Source organism: Humulus lupulus, chromosome 8 (genome assembly GCF_963169125.1).
Source record: "Humulus lupulus chromosome 8, drHumLupu1.1, whole genome shotgun sequence".
NCBI lineage: Eukaryota > Viridiplantae > Streptophyta > Magnoliopsida > Rosales > Cannabaceae > Humulus > Humulus lupulus.
Window position 1 is genome coordinate 13,285,212 of NC_084800.1, and position 6,000 is coordinate 13,291,211.

The following is a 6,000-nucleotide window of genomic DNA, read 5'->3' on the forward strand; positions in this document are numbered from 1 at the left end:
CTTATGATAGAGCAAGTGGCTGGAAATTTTGATACTAAAGCACCCCATCTGGCTAGCCTTCTACAGAAGGTAACTGACTTGCGATCACATTTTCATCAGTTCGAACTCATACAAGTACCTAGGGAGCAAAATCAGAAGGTCGATGCCCTTGCCAAATTAGCCTCTGTAGGAGGTTGCACACGCCAGTCCTCCATATCTATAAGCCGATCAAGCAGAGGCATGGAAGTCTATTCAACATCATCTGAACCTGAATGCTGGATGGATCCAATCATAAGATACTTGTCCACCTCCGAACTCCCACCTAATCCAAAAGATGCAAAACTTCTGCGCCTTCGGGCACAACGCTATTCCATAATCCATGGGACGCTATACCGCAAGTCCTTCAATGGCCCCTACCTACGGTGTTTGCGTCCATCAGAAGCTAAAAAATTGATAGAAGAGATACATGAGGGGACATGTGTAAATCACACAGGGTGACGGAGTCTGGCACATAAAGCACTTACAGCAGGGTATTACTGGCCATACATGATGACAGAAGCACTTGACTATGCCAAAAAATGCGACAAGTGCCAACGATTTTCACCCACCATCCATCAACCTGCTCAAACCTTACACTCCATCGTTGCACCTTGGCCTTTTGCAAAATGGGGTATGGATGTGGTAGGTGAACTACCTAAGGCTGCTGGAGGAAGACGGTATGCTCTTGTAGCCACTAATTACTTCACGAAATAGGTTGTGGCAGAGGCTTACGTCACGGTCAGTAAAACAGACACTATGTCCTTCATCTGGAAGCATATCATATGTCAATTTGGGATACCGTGGGAGATAGTCGTGGACAATGGAACTCCCTTCCAAAATGCGAAGGTACAAGAACTATGCGACACATACAAGATCAAGCTTAGCTTTGCCTCTGTCACTTACCCACAAGGCAACGGTCAAGCAGAGGCTTCCAACAAAGCTATTTTTGCCAACATTAAGAAGAACTTGGAAGATAAAAAAGGAGCATGGGCAGAAGAATTACCGAAAGTGTTATGGGCATATAGGACAACAAAAAGATCCTCCACGGGAGAATCTCCCTACGCCATGGTATATGGAACAGAGGCCATCATCCCAACAGAAGTCGACCTACCTACACTTCAGACAGAGATCGCATCTGATCAAACAACAAACAACATTCAACTACTGCACAACCTAGACCTTCTAGAAGAAATACGTACGGTGGCACAATTACGACTAGAAAATTATCAAAAGGCTGCAGAGCGCTACTACAACAAAAGAGTCCACTCATGCACATTTCAGGAAGGCGATTGGGTTCTGCGCAAGGTCATAGGCAACAAGAAGAAGCTAGAACCTAATTAGGAAGGGCCTTTCGAAATCATAAAAATACTAGGTAGGGGGTCTTACACCCTAAAGAACGTACGTAACGGAAAAGTCGTACCCCGTACTTGGAATTCAATGTCTTTGAAACAATATTATTATTAATAGTTGTACTATGCAATTCAAAAGTAATACAACAACTTTCCATTTTTTCACATTCTTTTAAATTTCTCTTGTATATTCAATTTCTTGACATTATTGTCCACCATATTACACCAAGCCAGACACGTGACAATTAACTTTTCACTCGAAAGGTTTCCTCAATTATATCCCCACCTACCCTTGTTCAAAAATAATATTATTCATGTGCACTCAAAAACCACCTACCACAATGGCTATAAATAAACAATTATCTGAATGCTCGAAGTTACCAACCTCCCCTAGCAATACACCGTATGTCTTTAGTCTCAATACATACGTTACCCACACCTACACTCCAATAAACAAAGAGCAATAATAATGCACAGCGAGGATCACACCCCGCACATTGGCACCAGGCTGAATCTCAGCAGATCATGGCAGCAAGGCCACTACACACAATTTGCATACACGATCCTACCGCCTCTGTCGTTTCACTGGATTTTGTACCGCATTCTAATCTGACTTGACTAAGCTCGCAGGGAGCTACAACCAGCCATTTTGCAGTCTAATCTGCCCTGACTACGCCGATCTGGCTGCCCAACGGAGGTGCACTGCAAACCCTACCCTCTTACCCGCATAAGAGGAGCACCTCCTGCTGTCTACTCTGCCCTGACTATCGCAGCAGAACCATCAGCTGTCATGCTTCAGATTCCTCACCAGTGCACACTAGCTGGTTTGGCAATCCAAGGCTGGGAGGAACTTTTCCCGCAGTCGCACCCATATCCTACACGATGGGTGCCTCTGACAGGATACACGGCAGCCCACACAAGCCGTCACTATACTACATGGTATGGGTGCATTGGAAAGATACCTGCCTCACAATCTTGACCTCTTTGCATCTGCCTCGACACCCAACTCTACGCTTTGTCCCCCGCGTTCGGTCTAAATCACATTAACCCCTCTGACCTCATGGGAAAGTTTCAGTCTCCAGAGGCCGAACCTGTTCCGATCAAGACCACTACAAAACTCCCTACGCATAAGAAGATCTACCACTCAACAATAATAACAACGTTGCAGGAGTACAACACTTTTATCACTGTAACTTAAATTGGCAGATGCTAGGCATGGGCACACATATTTGCTCAATTCCTTTCTCAATAAACAAAAATGAATATTTGTACTATGCACAATCAGAAGGCGACATGTACTAAAAAATGGCAATAAATCAGAAGTTGTTATTTATAAATTATGTTACATTAACGACAATATTAATTCCTGATTTCATAATTGATCTATTCTCTATGCACACGTATTCTCTCGCCCATAGTCAATCCCATTCAATACGACGCATGTACTCTGCCATCGTACTCTCTAGCTTCAGATGGCCTAACCCATAACGTTCACACGATATGTAGTACGGGATGCCACTTCTTATAAGTTCTTCCATAGCCCACGTTGAGTAAAGCCACTGAGGGTTATCAAAGATCCTCCTCAAAAAGGTAACCTTCGTCCACTCACGGTGCTCACCTGCAACAACAATGTTGTCAGCTCCAACCCATCACCAAAACACTAAGACGGATCGTTCACACAACACTTAACTGGGCATTCTCTCCCACCATCTGTATGATCTTTCGCTGTATCTCGCACGCAATGGCCTGAAGGGTCTATGAAGCTCCTGATCCGAATAAACCATATGACTCTCACCTGTCATCACGCCTTCAATTAAGTCCTAAACGAAAATGAACACATCCAATACACACACCAAGACAGCCAACAGGAAATAAAGCTCAATTTGTATTGATAATTTTCTCTATTACAATCATCTACATACTAGCGGCCAAAAGAGCCCAAAGAATGCATATACAGAAATTAATTCAAAGCAAAACATGACAGAATTTAACAAAGCGATAGTGTGTCATTCATTCTACGGCACCTCTTTCACCATCTGGCTTGGCTTCTGCAACAGGCACGGATTCAAATGCCTTCTGATCAGACGCCACATTGGCAACACTATCTTCAACAGCTTCCCCGTTGGCATTATACATCAACCCCAACGCGTCGCCCCTCAACTTCAACTTCTCCAGTTGACACGGCGGATAGGAAATCTGCAGATCCCCAAGTTCATTCAAGTACTTGTCGACATCATACTCTCATATTTTTACATCGACACTTTTACAATACATCTCCAGTTTTGCCCATTTCTCCTCTGGGGTCTGCTTCTTATTGCGTAATGCCAGATCCAAATACTTCGCAGTATCTACCTCAGCCACCCTCACAAGTTTGCGTTCAGTGATCTCTCGATCTCGAATGCGCTTCCTTGTGGCTTCAATCGCCGCCTCTGCTGCCCTCTGCAAAACCAAAAACATTATGAAATCAACACACGTGTTTTATGGGCCCGTTAATTTTCTAATACATCAATAACAGAAGAAGAGTCGCATACCTCTGCCATCTCCTCCAACTGCTTCTTGGTTTCGGTCACCGCCTCTTCTGCTTCCTTCAACTTCTCCCCTAAATGAAGTTCAGCCTCCAACTTCTACTTCCTGGCGTCTGCTGCGCTGGCCTCAAGATTATTTGACCTTCGCTCCAACTCTTTTTTCTCTTTTTCTAAGATCTCCTTATCAGTCTGCAACGACACTATATCCTCTTCAAGGTCGTTCATCATACAGCTAAGCTTGTCCATGCGGGCTTCATGCTGAATGCAGACTTGATTTTTCTCCATCCACTTATTGGTCATATCCACCAAGTCAGCTTTCAATTTGTCTCGCTCTACTTCGAGTTCGACAGTGCCTTCCAGCTTCTCCTCTGTGGCAGTCACCCTCTTTTTTTCCTCTGCCAGCTCTGCCTCTAACTTCTTGATGGCTTCCACAAGCATGTCCCGATTTGCCTCGGCCATCATTCTCCCTGCCCGCTCCTCTTCTAATTTCGCCATCTGCTCCGCTAGTTTAGAGCCATTCTGTATAGCCGCCGCATACTCCCGCCTTGCAGCAGACGCGCTTACATAGCTCTGTGACAAAACAATTACGCCCATTAAATATAACATCATACACATATCACGAGATATAACAAGGCCTAATTTTTTAACCAACTTACCATCCAAATGTGGTCTGATACCTGCTGCAGCAAATCACCTTGCCCACTCAAGGATCCAATTGCTTCTGTAGGTAAATGGGGCCTGCTTATGCGTAGCATTTCCTCCATCACTTCAGTAGATGTAGAAGGGCCATATTCCGACGCTACTCCTGCTCTGTCACTTGCTTCTCCCCCTACAAATGCAGCTGCAGAAGCAACGGGGGCAACTGGCTTCCCACCTTCTGCTAACGTCGATACCATAATGCTATCAGACACCAGCACAATTGTCCCCGCGCCAGAAGAATACATCTTCGAAGGGCGTATAAATAAGCTATCATCTTCACCCAAATCACTTGGGAGGTACACCGGCGTCTGCACGGCAGAAGACGTTAGCTGCTCCAAGAAAGCGCTAGGAGATTCAAAAGTGCTAGTACCCTTCGGAGACACAACAATGACATCCCCTGGAAGAGACTCAGAAGCGGTAGGCGGTAATAAGGAAACGTCAACACTGAGAGTGTCAACACCTGTTACTTCGACAGCCCCTAATTCCTGACACCCAGGGGTAGTTTCAGATACAACGGTCTTACTTGGCTCAACTAGCAGAGGAGGGGTATCCGCAGACTCAAAACCCTATCCGAAGGCATCCTCTAGAAGCTTGTTCTTACGAGAGGCAGAAGAAGGACGTCTCCCCTCTAAGCCACGCTTATGGCCAATGTCAGACCCTTCAGCCAAAGCAGAAGCAGAGGGTAATGCCTCTGACAGTTTCATACAGACAACAGGAGACTTCACCACAACTGGTAAGCCACCCTGCGCTCCATCTCCAGTCACCACTCCTGATAATTTGGACGGAGAAGAGGAAACGCCCTCTGCATGAGCCACCCCTTCTGAGCCTGCCGCCAAGGAAGACCCAATTGCGTGTGAAGTAGGAGACGCCCCAGGTAAATGTCCAACGGGGGCAGATCCTCGTCGCTTCTTGCACAACGAGAGAGCCTGGCCCGTTGGTAATTTTCCTGGAGTAAGTTTGGGGATTGCAAAGGGAGATCCTTGAGTAGTGGAGACAGAACCTTTTGGGATCCGAAGCTTGGACGAAATGCACTTCCCGTCATCCGAATCTTCGCCAGAGGATTCCTCACGCTCCTTTCTTTTTCCTAAGGCGTCTGCAGGCAAAGGCACTTGTTGGAGAGGCTGAATCTGCAGAGCGTCAAAAGGCGTGGACGATTGCCCTTGGATACGGGAAGATCTGCGCGATAAGCCGGACTTATCAGGGGACGACTCTGCAGCAAAAGCCAGACCAGAGCCCTCTTTCTTTTTACCTTCTGAGACCCTTTGATGCTTGGCACACGCAGCGTAGGTCTCAGAACATGCCCTTTCGCACTCAGTCTTCGTCAGCGACAGAGTTGAAGGAGTAGGAAGGGATTTCTTTATGAAAGCTCCCAGCTGCTTCGTACATGCTGTTGTAATCTTGCTAAGGGT